The 12,591-nt window shown below is 33.3% G+C and overlaps 1 protein-coding gene across 1 annotated transcript in view; it reads right to left on the reverse strand.

Moving 5' to 3' along the window:
- GALNT13 (polypeptide N-acetylgalactosaminyltransferase 13) overlaps positions 1 to 5,631 on the reverse strand; it is a 517,926-nt gene extending 512,295 nt beyond the window's left edge. Inside the window, exon 1 of the mRNA XM_082657709.1 lies at positions 5,617 to 5,631. The gene's annotated coding sequence lies outside the window, so the exon portion shown is untranslated. The remainder of the gene's footprint in view (positions 1 to 5,616) is intronic.
- Positions 5,632 to 12,591: the final 6,960 nt, after the last annotated feature.

Consider the following 12,591-nt stretch of genomic DNA (forward strand, 5'->3'; position numbering starts at 1 on the left):
AACTAACATCTACTGAGAATTTACTGTGTTAGGAGCCACTGTAAGTACCTTATCTCATTTGATCTTTACAATTTTCAGAAGACATAGTACTATTACTGTCACATTTCAGAGGTGAAGAGACTGAGGCAGAGAGACCTTACATGTTACACAGCTACAGAGGTCTCATTTTAAGATCTGAACCCATGCATTAGTATGGTTCTGGGGTCCATGCTCTTAAGTAGTGCATTCTACTATGTCTCCAATATAGAAAAAGAGAGATACTCCCTATGCTAGGTGTTAGTTTTCTTCTCTTGTCAAAATTACAATTTAGTATGATAGGTAAACTAAGTCTGAAATACTAATCTTTCATGGATACAAGATATTAAATCTTTAATTTAGCACTGTATCCTTGTTTCATTGTAAGCTCTGCTAAGGAAGGGAGACAAATCACATTAAGATGACATATTTATTTTCCTCATTTATAATTGAGCAATATCATAAATTACACTGTTCCTGTTGCCCAGCATAGAAGTGAATATGTATAGAAGATTCATCCCAACCATAGGGATATTTTTCCCCCAAGGTCAGAAGAGTTTTCTCCCTACCAAAGACTTAACTAAACAAGAGGAAAACTCTTAAAAAAATATATGTTTCTCTGATTATTGGTAACATCATTTTCCAGTTCAGTCAACCTGGAAATCTCAGTTATTTTTTAGAGGAATGATATGTAGTGGTGAACTATGGATCCTTCGGAGTTTGACTGAATGGGCTCAAATAACTTGCTATTTTCTAGTTATTTAACCTGGGACAATTTACTTAGTTAATTCTGCCTCAGTTTCTATTGCGCAAATGGGGATGACATTAGCGTCTACTGCTCACGGTTGTTTCAAGTTAAATAATAAATGTAAATCATTTAAAACAGAGCCAAGTACATAGTAAATGCTACACAAGTGTTAATTACTATTACTACTCCCTGACCTATTGCCTTCAAAATCTCACCCACATCTATTCCTTTCTCTCCATTCCCACTGCTATGACCTAGGTCTCACCTTCATTCCTTCATTCTTATAGTGCTACATTTTCCTATAAATTGTTCTTGACTACGACTGGAATCCTTCATGAAGACAACACCAGATTAATATTCAAATAAGAAACTTTAGTTCACAGGATTGGCCTTACAAAATATTCTCTTTGTTTTGTCAATTGCCTAGTAAATTCAAATTTCTTATTCTGATGATCAGTATTTCCTACAAACTAGCTCCAGCCTTATTTTCCAGCGTTTTCTGTTTTCAGTCCAAGACAAGAAACTTATTCTGTTGTCAAACTAATTAACTGACCATTCATCGAATGTGAAGTATACCTTTTCACCTCTAACCCTGGATATGTCATTTCCTTGATTTTTCTGTTAATATTTTCCACCTGCATAAAGATCTAGCACAAATGTAATCTCCACGGTGAAACCTTGAATGAATGCAGTTTAGAATTGTATCTTCTTTCTTAAATCTCCTCTAATGCTTTATTTTTCATATATATGTACACATTTATATAACATTATTTCTCAAATTATTTGAAATGACTTTATTAATTTGACTAGTTTAGACTATTTTGATGATATCATAACCTAATACCACATCCTCTGCTTTATTTAGGCCTGGGCATATCTTATCTCCTCAAATTGAAGAAAGAATTTTCTTGAAAGTCATTTTTGTCTCTGCCTCCCACCTACTCTCATACTTAACCAACACAGTGCCTCTCATATTATGGCAGCATGTGGTAAGTATTTATTGAATTGAGTGAAATAGAATTATTAAATATAATCACTAGCTTTGTCTTTCAGAGATCAACTCTGGAAATTGAAAGTAGAAGAATTCCATAAGTCCTTCAGGCTCAAAACCAAGAGTAGTGTGAGAACAACAAAAGACTTGACCCATTCATTTTTAGAGCAATAATATTTTGTATACTAATAAGTTTGAAAATATCCCTGAGGTAAAATGTTGCTAATGGTTTGTTTCAAGAAGTGATGTGTAAAGGGACTGGGATTGATGGATGACTGAAATGGAAGAAGATGAAGATCACCAAAGAGTGAAAGGGAAAGTATCATTGTGGCTGGTGTGTTGTTAAGGATGTCCCTGAGTTTGGACACACCTGAAAATGATGACTAGGGAGGAGAAAGATTAAGTCAAGCGGGACTCTTCAAACCTCTCAGCATTGCATGAAGTGGCTGGAGAACTGCAAGAAAAAGGTGTGTTCAGTCACTTCAGATTCTAAGAGGTAAGATTAATAGAAGCATAAGATATGATCTCTGGCCTTAGGGAAGAAACTTTGGTATTTTTCAAGTTTTCTGTACTCAAACAGCACTTTTTTCAAGGTAATGAGTTTTGGGTTGCTGAGTGGTCCTACCAACACTTAATATAAAGCAATTGTCATTTATTTAGTTGAAATTCAAGTATCAACTACTTATTTACTAAAGAATTAATATCTATGATCTGAGGTTTGAGAGTAAATGTTTTTAGGCAAATAAAAGAAAGATCAGTCACTGAATTTCAGTGCTCAACGTCAGGTTAAGAGGATAAAGAAAAGGATAAAGCTTTAGAGTTAGATCAACCTCTAAATAAATGGGTGGAAGATTCAAATTAGACATTTTTCCACGGAAGACATACAGATGGTCAACAAACACATGAAAGGTGCTCAACATCACTAATCATCAGGGAAATGCAAATCAAAACGGCAATGAGATATTACCTCACACATATTAGAATGGCTATTGTCAAAAAGACAAGAAATAACAAATGTTGGTGAGGATCTGGAGAAAAGGAAACCTTTGTGCACGGTTGGTGGGAATGTAAATTGGTGCAAACACTGTGGAAAATAGTATGGAAGATCCTCAAAAAATTACAAATAGAACTACCACATGCTCCAGCAATTCCATTTCAAGGTATTTATCAGAAGAAAAGGAAAACACTAACTTGAAAAGATATATGTGCCCCCATGTTCACGGCAGCATTATTTACAATGATCAAGATATGGAAACAACCTAAGTGTCCACTAATGGGTGAATGGATGAAGAAGATGTATATATATGCACAATGGAATACTATTCGGCTGTGAAAAAGAATGGAAGCTTGCCATTTGCAACAACATGAACAGACCTTGAGGGCATTATGCTAAGTGAAATAAGTTAGACAGAGAAAGCTAAATACCATATGATCTCATTTACATGTGGAATTTAAAAACAAACAAAAACCCCAAGCTCACAGATGCAGAGAACAGATTGGTGGTTGCCAAAGGAGAGGGTGAAGGGTGGGTGAAAGAGGTGATGGGGGTCAAAAGTACAAACTTCCAGTTATAAAATAAAAAGTCATGGGGATGTGATGTACAGCATGGTGACTATAATTAATAATATTGTATTGCATATTTGATAGTTGCTAAGAAAGTAGATGTTAAAAGTCCTTATCACAAGAAGAAAAATGCATAAGGATATGTGGTTACAGATGTTAACTAGACTTACTGTGCTGATCATTTTGCAATATATACAAATATTGAATCATGTTGTACACCTGAAACTAACACAATATTTTTGTCAATTATGCTTCAATAGAAAGTTAGATAAACCTCAAGCTTCAGTCCCATGAATGATAGATTTAAACTTTCTGTGGTGCATTTTCCTCACATGAAAATTGAGATAATATCATATCTACCTCATGATATTATTGCTTACATTAACTTAGATGTTGAATGCAAAGTGCATGGGATAGGGTCGATACTTAATATATATTTTTTCTTGCCCACATCCCTTCAATTTCCATGAATCTTTTAACAAAACATTGGATGAGATTGTTCCTCCAAATTAGTTGACAATCATTTTAACAATTCTCTTTATTCTGTATCTATAAGTTTGCCTGGCTTCCTTCAAAACAAGCATTTCAGATTCCATAAGCACACAACTTCCCCCTCTTTTCTCCAAAAAGCACACAAACACACTTTCAGTCTAGATTTGCTATCACCACATAATAGGATATATATATTGTTTGACTAAATAGTTTGTTTCTTCACTAAGAGTTCAAAGGAGGAAAAGTATCTACTAAGAGCATCTTGATTTGTGTATGAAGAAAGCTGAAGTTTAGTTTCTTTTTGAGCATGTCAATCAACAGTATTCACTGAGTACCTTTGTTGTATATTTTATATGACGTGATCATGAAGTTATGATGCTTATTAACAAACGTACTTGAATTGAAATATCCAAATGAATCAATTCCAATTTAATAACCATGAACATTTATCAAGCATTAACTATGTAGATGGAATTGTGCTATAGTTTACATGTATTAACTCATCACAAATTCAGCAGTTACTAATCTTATATCCATTTTAAAGAGACATTTTAAAGTAATTCAAAGTCACACAGCTAAAAAGAGATAAATCCAGAATTTAAACCCAGGAAGTCTGAATCCAGAGTCAAAATTCTTAAAACACTACACTATGTCACCTGTTTGTTTGTTTTTTTAAAGTAGTTATACTGGGAGACAATGTACAAATATCAATACTGCCATCATTGCCTCTACATTTTCTGGAAATTTTAATTTAGAATTGTCCTCCAGATTATCGCAATTCATCAAACAAGGAATGTGAGCATGCAGAGGCTAGGACTCTATGATTCTATGGTTCCTTCCAACTTTAAAATGATAATATGAGAGCACTTGCTTTTTTTAATAAATGAAAGATGACTTTTAGAGAATTTCAGAACTCTAATTCTAAACACTTTTCATCAAAGAATAATTTAGGTGATTCATTAACTTTCTTTCAGAATCCACGTTTTCACTTATTTCCTACTAGTTCAAAGCCATCCAAGTCAGGAATTGAAAGCATCATTTGAAATGGAAGCAATGACATGACAGATGATACAGAAAAAAAAAATTGCAACATTTCCGTGATACTGCTTAAGCAAAACAAAAATCCAAAGAAATAATTAGAACATGTTTGTATTCTTATTAAATATTAAATAAATATTTAAATATTCAGGCTCTTAAATAAAATTAATTTAACTTTTTCTAAGTTGTTGGTGAAGGTAATATTTCTTGAAAAGCTGTGTGTTTTGATCAAAGCCCAGGTCTTCACTTTGAATAGATATTGAGCAAGTTATTAAAACTTCTTGGATCTCAGTTTTCTCATTTATAAAATAGGAATAAAAATAGTAATCTTAAAATATTTTGGGGAGAATTAGGACAAAATATATAAATGCCTGATACACAGCAAATCTTAATCCTCAGCAAATCCAAATATTTAATTCTGTACTCCTATTTAAAATTTCCATAGCAACACTGGCTAATAACACTAATTTTTCTTCATGCTTGTCAACTTATGATTAAAAGGAAAAAAAAACTCAAATAAAAAGTGATAAATATTATGTACCATTTATATACATAGAACAAGTGTAAAATCAGTCATTAGAATCCTTGAAATTATACAACTTAATTCAGACTAGCAAATAGCTCAAATCTTTATCTTTTATATACATTTTTCCTCAGTATTCACAAATATAAAGAACTGTAAATAGAAATGTATTCTTTCATGACTGTCTGCCAAATTTATTCAGCATGACTGCAATTGAGTGGAAAAATAAAAATACATATTACTTACTGTATGTGGCACTTGGTAATTTCAAAATGATTTGCAAACATTCATCCTCAAAATACTCCTACAAAATGCATCTGGGAAAAGAAAGAAATGCAAAAGAGTAAGCAATTTGCCATGGTCACAGAAAAACTAATCCAGAACAACACTCACTTTAGACACCACATATTTTAACATACCGAAATGAGCTTTTGTAAAATATAGATTATACATACAGTATATTATAATGGGCTGATGAACAGAAATGTTCCCAACTATATGCAAATATTCTACACATCAGTCAAGGAGGACACTCTTAAGATGAATCTGCACATTGGCTTCCAAAATACATGCAAGAAACACAGGCCCCCAGAACAAGCCAGAATAACATAAAAGCAATTCAAAAATGAGATATTTATAAGTAAATTTTAGTTGGAGATTTTAGGTGGCTATTACATAATTCAAGTTTTGCAAATGTACTTTTGTCTAATATATGAAGATCACTGAGTCGGAGGAGAATTTTGCTTGATTTATCCAGAGAATTACACCAATTCACTTTGTAACTGCGTTTCAATTCTAATTGAAAACCATGTACTGAGAAAAATGCAGGCATGCCACTTGCACACCTCACAAAAATAGACAAACATTCATTTTTTTTTCAGAAGGCCAATTATAAGGAGAAAGTTATTTAATCAGATTTCATTAATTAATGTGTTTGTTTTAGGGGAGAGGTGTTAGGGAAAGCACAGTAATTTCAAAGTGCAAAATATTTCAGCTTAAGTGAATTTTATGCTTCTGGGTATACTGTTTTATAAAAGAACTGTTCAAATGAAACAAAACAAAACATAACCTAATGATAATTAAAGTAACCCTTCAAAGTACCACATGTTGTTTCAGACAGATTAAACACACTATGGACAATAACAAAGTAGCAAGCATCTTTAGAGAGACATTAGTTTTCAGCAACCAGCAGAATTTCCGCCCAGATATTTAGTTGTTTATAGGACTAAGCAGAAATACTAGCTTACCAAATCAACAGTTCAACTGCAGAACAGGCATTCTGAGTCGAACGTCTAATTGATTTATCTTCCTCTAGTGTGTGAGAGAAAACGGGATGGCACTGGCCTCTACCTGGTACAGGAATGAATGATTTTACTAATCCTCAACAGAGAGTTTCTCAAAAGGAGGAAACTAGAGAGAGTTAGCGAATTTATAGTTAAAGGTCAAAAGTAAGTCAAAAAGTTTTTAAGAAACCATGTATTTTTATAAATTTCATTTTTCTAAGTTTAAAACTCAGAGATTAATAGAAGATACAAACTCATGTCCACATATAATTTCAATAGAATTATAAAGTTATAACAATTAGCAGATCTGTGTATTTCTTCATGCTTTAGCATAGTCATCCTCTTAGGCAAGAGAACTGAAGTTAACACTAATTCCATGACTTGCCCAATTTGACACAGCTAATAGGGGTGATCCTGGACTCAGAGCCAGCTTTTCCGACCCCAGTTTCTTCCACTACAACACCTACTAGTCCCTACACCTCATGCAGGGCAGAAGTTGCAAACTGGGGCATGTTAAAAAATATTCAAAAGCAAGAGATTTCTCATAAGAGTTCTAATTTCTTTTTTTTTTTTTTTTTTTTGAAAGAGCAAAGATATCTTAAGGCTGGGTTCGCAGCTTCCAGAGAGCAGAGAAATGGTTGCCAGTCTCACATGGACATGCCTCCTGCACTCATCTAATTCCTACTTTTGCAAATTGTCTTCTACTCTGCAGTTGTCAAGCACCAGAGAGTTTTGCTCCTGATCCAAAAAACCCCTTTACCTACCAACTACAATCAGACCTCTTTGCTGTGAAACAGGAAGAATAATATTAATTATCCTCCAAGAGCATATTTCATTAGTTGAAGTGACTGCTTCTAACTACATTTCACTATACTCTCCTAATCAGGTGTTATTGATTACCATATTTTAACCTACATATACATTTTAAAATTTCATGGGCTTGAATTTCCAGGTATTTAAATATATATTTGATCATTTTTAAAGCTAAAGGAGAAATTCAAAAACACAGTTGACTGGTACACAGTCATAAGCATTAATCATCTCAAATCATGATTTTTCATTTACAATGGACACATCTTTCAGAGAGATACCTCCTGGGGTGATAGGTGTACTATTCGACAAAATAATTATAATGATAAAGAAAAAACCTTTAATTTAATTAAATAAACTAGATTAAGAGAACAGTGACCACTAAAGGTAAAGCAATGCAGCCCACACATTCTGGTTACATTATGGCATATTGCAAATAACTTAAATATCAATATGTTTTGTAGAATGCTTAAAAAATATGGACCTGTAATTTGGGATAATTGTAATAGCAGTCACCTAAATCCGAAACTCTTCACACACACTGTAAAATATACAGGCAACAAAAACAAATAAAAACACACAAATCCTAGGCCTTCAGCATAACTGGAAGTTGGAGGATAATAAAAATGTCAGATTACCTGTAAACAGAAAATTAAACACCAATTTCTAACAGAGCTATCTTTCAAGCTCCCACTATATGTATTACAGTGATCTATCTAAAGGGTCTAGAAACTGAGGGAGAGAGAAGAAGAAAACAAAGGTCCTAAGAGTGACACAAAATTCACTCTCAGAAAGTCCACTGAGACTGTGAAAATGTTGAAAAATTATCCTGACATATTATAACGTGAACACAGGAAGACGACTTAAAAGTATACGGAATTCAAGGTGACATTTTTTTTCTTGGGGAGGAATAAGGCATTTTAAAATGATGGGGCTAAGTCAAAAGAACTTAGGCCTCAGCTTCAAGAGATTCTCAAAAGTCAAATCTGGCACAATTGGAAAATCAGAATAAATAATTATAAAGAATTAAACTTCATTACAGAATATAAAATATAAATAAAAGAAAGTATATAAGGAAGAATTGGAAAACTCTTCCCTTCTGTAGAATGTACCTTGGAGTTAGAAAATCACCACTAAGCACATATTATAGTTAACTGATTTAGTCAAGAAAACACCTGCGGATCAACACTCATGGGTGAAAGTGTGCTGACAAACAAGATATTTCCATAGTCTTGAAGTATCTTCCCCAAATCACTTACTAATTACAATGGAGAAAACAATGGAGAAACTTGGCAGAGATCACCTTAACTAAATGATTGAAGACAACATCATCAAAACGGCACAAACATACATGACAAGTCTCCAAGTATGATGCCCTTGAGAAGGACACATCACTTCTGTGATAAGTCTGCCAAAAATGTATAAACTGAATCAATAATTAGGAAATATCAGGAAAACCCAAATTGATGAAAGTCTAAACATATCTGGCCTGAACTCTTCAAAGTCATTAAAAACTGAAGAAATGTTCCAGATTGAAGGAATTTTTCAAAAGACATGACAACCAAATGCACGGGTGATCCTAGATGCACCGTGAGTTACATAACAGTATTTTGTTAAAAATGATATTCTTAATTTTTACAACTGTACTGTGGTTATATAGGAAAATGTCCTTATCCTTAGGAAATACACACTAAAGTACTTCAAGTAAAGAAGCATGTTGTACGTAACTTATTCTCAAAGGATTCAGGGAAACATTATATATATGCACATATATACATACATATATGTATATATAATTATGTAATTATACAATGCATATCTATATCTCTCTCTCTATATATAGAGCATATATGGAGAGAGAAAGAGCAAGCAGAAATAATAAAGCACAAGGGGTAAAATGTAAATAACTAACGAAACTGGACAGAGAGTATTCAGGGTTCTGAAGTATAATAATTACAATTTTCTGTATGCTTGAAGCTATATCAAAATTTTAAATTAGAGGCAATAGGTAGAAATAAATAAATGTCTTACTTTCATTGAGATATTTTGGGATCACAGAAAAATAGCCAAAGAGATAATCAATGACATGTTTTTAAATTAAGAAGTTAAAAACAAATCAGAATCATTGCTCAATGTTTTTGGACAACTAAAATAACAAAAATCCAGATATATATAAACATTCTCCTGCATTTTATATATTATATATAATTCATATATTAAATATGCATATATTTAAATCAGATATCTTTTAATAACATATTTATATATGCATATTAAATTCATAAAATAAAGAATGAAAGTAAATATGGAATTTAGCTTTGGGTTTTTCAATAAACCATATAAACAATATTAAAGTCAGTGAATTCAGCAACGTAAAGTTAAATAATAAAGTGATATGCATAAATAAAAGTGTTCAGCAATTAAAGAAAAAAAAAAGATTATCAAACAGTCCTTGAAGGTCATCAGTATAACTGTTTCTTCCTTATATAACTGTTTTTCTAAATCAAAATTACCAACTTCTGTTTTTTTCAAATTCAGGACAAAAAAGACACATAAAAAAATAAAAATCGGGCTTCCCTGGTGGCGCAGTGGTTGAGAGTCCGCCTGCCGATGCAGGGGACATGGGTTCGTGCCCCGGTCCGGGAAGATCCCACATGCCGCAGAGCGGCTGGGCCCGTGAGCCATGGCCACTGGGCCTGCACGTCCGGAGCCTGTGCTCCACAACGGGAGAGGCCACAACAGTGAGAGGCCCGCATACTGCAAAAAAAAATAAAATAAAATAAAAAAATAAATAAAAATCGCCCTTAATTCCTAAAACAATATATTTCATTTCAAACAATATATTTACTGTCTTTATTTCCAAACCATTAAAGAATTATACAATATAAACTCATAATTAGATTCTTTTTTTTTTTACTCTATTGTGAATTTCATTCCGTGACAACATTATGTTTGTTTATCATTACAATGCAAAATTATTTCACTGATTGGTATCCCATAGATGTAATCATTGATTTAATATTTTTTATCTATAACTTGTTAGCAAGTATCAGTTACCAAAAAATAAAAAACACTGCAAACGTATTTCTGAATGTATCTTCTGCCATATCATGATTGTTTCCTCAGGATAAAATACCCAGAAGGGAAATTACTGGATCAAATAGCATGAGGCTGTTAAAATTTGCTCAACTATATTTTATTAACACAGATGCACAAAATTTTCATATTTGAACAACACCACAATCAGTTTATATTTTACAGTCACTGCAGCCATTTGCAGTTGTGACACAGTATTTTTTGCGTGTTTGTGTCCTGACTTGGCCCTAGTTCTTCATATTGTCATGTCTTGAATTGAGTTTTATGCATTCTTGGTGTTACAAGTGTTGAGTTTACCTTTTAAAATGTCTACAAAGAGGTTAGCCAAAAATTTGACCTTGAAATAAAAAATTATTCATATGGAAAAGCATGGAAACAGAGCAGTTTTAGTAAAATATTTATTTTTGGAGGAATTAACACTTCCTATTTTCTTAGGAAGCAACAGTTGAGATTTTACAGGACCTAAGGAAGAAAATAGATGAAGATATGTTACAGTCTTGTAACTGAGAACATACAAGGGGATTGATTACTACATGACGAGTGATGCAAGCAAAGACAGAAAACACTACAGAGCCCCCTGAATAATCCAAGCCCCTCTACAAAGTTTCATTTCTAATTTATAGCAACAATGCGTCAGTATGTCTAGATACTACCATTTACATTTTATTACGTTAGATATTAGCATTTTAAGAGCCACTTTAATTGATAGTTTTCAACAGTCTTCAAGTTACTTTAGCCACCTTTCCTTTTTCCTATATTTACTTTGTATTCTTGCAAATTCACACAGACTTAGCAACTTTCCTAGTCTGTAGAATCCATATTTTGTATTATTAAGTTCTGGAGATTAATACAAATATTATTCAGTATAAGCACCCAATCAACCCTTCTGGAGTCTCAGTTGGTCTGCCCTGGCAGGTCACTGATTCAATAACACATAACAAACCATGCCTCCCTTCACCCAAGACTACATTTTCTTTACTGGTTGATGAGAATGTCATATGAGATAAAAACTAAACCTTACTGAAATGAAGATATATGAACTCTTTTGCTTCCCCTCATATTTAAGTCCTGTCATTGTGTCAGATAATAAAATTAGATGAACTTGCCGTGACTTACTTCTTTTAAAGCCATGTTGGTTGTTACCCCCATTTGTTCTGCTCTTTGAGGTGTATGAAAAATGTCTTTTTGATTTATTCTATTTTCCTAGATATCAAAGCAAGCTGATGAATCTATAACTTCTAAAGTCATCACTGTGTTCTCTCTCTCTCCCTCCCCATTTTCATTTGGCATTCAAGAACCCTAAGTCAACTCCTTGTACACTTTCTATTGTAAATACGGCTTGGTAATAATCCTATGATAATTTCTATCATGAACAGCATGCCGAATCAGGATCTCCTCAACATTGCATTTAAAAATGTAATTCTCCTGAAGTCCATTAGCCAATTTAAGTCACTGCATAATTCCATATCGGGTTCAAACAGTAGGCAATGCCTTGACCAAGATCCTGAACACCCTCACCCCTTGATTTTTGACAGTGTGCTTACCTTGCAGACAGTGTCTACATTGTGGCATTCCCTAACTGAAGACTGTTTCATCCGTCCCTCTTCTCTGTTCATCCAGTTGAGAAGTCAAGACCTGTTTCCTAACTTAAGTGGGTTTTCAGTCAATTCTTTGTTCCCTTTACTTTATTTCACTTTTTTTCCACTGAATGTTCAAGGAACTGGCAAAGTGATTGTTCCAAACATTCACTAGCCTCTCCTGTAAAGAACACTGAATGCCTTCACCTTCATCCCCTGCTTCTAATCCACTGGCAGAGATATGAGAAGATGTTGGTTCCTTCATCCTCAGAGATGAAAGGTGAAACATGTTTGCTTAACTCACTTAACCCCACTCTCAGCAAACACACAGTAAAGCATGACTTATTTTATATCCTTCCCTCATTACTTTCTACTCACTGTAAAAATTTCACCTCTTCCTTTACATATCTCTATTTTTTGCTTACTTCACTTTCATGAAGTTTTTCCAAGAACAG

This window comes from Grampus griseus (assembly GCF_964374135.1).
Source record: "Grampus griseus genome assembly, chromosome: 7".
NCBI classification, from domain to species: domain Eukaryota; kingdom Metazoa; phylum Chordata; class Mammalia; order Artiodactyla; family Delphinidae; genus Grampus; species Grampus griseus.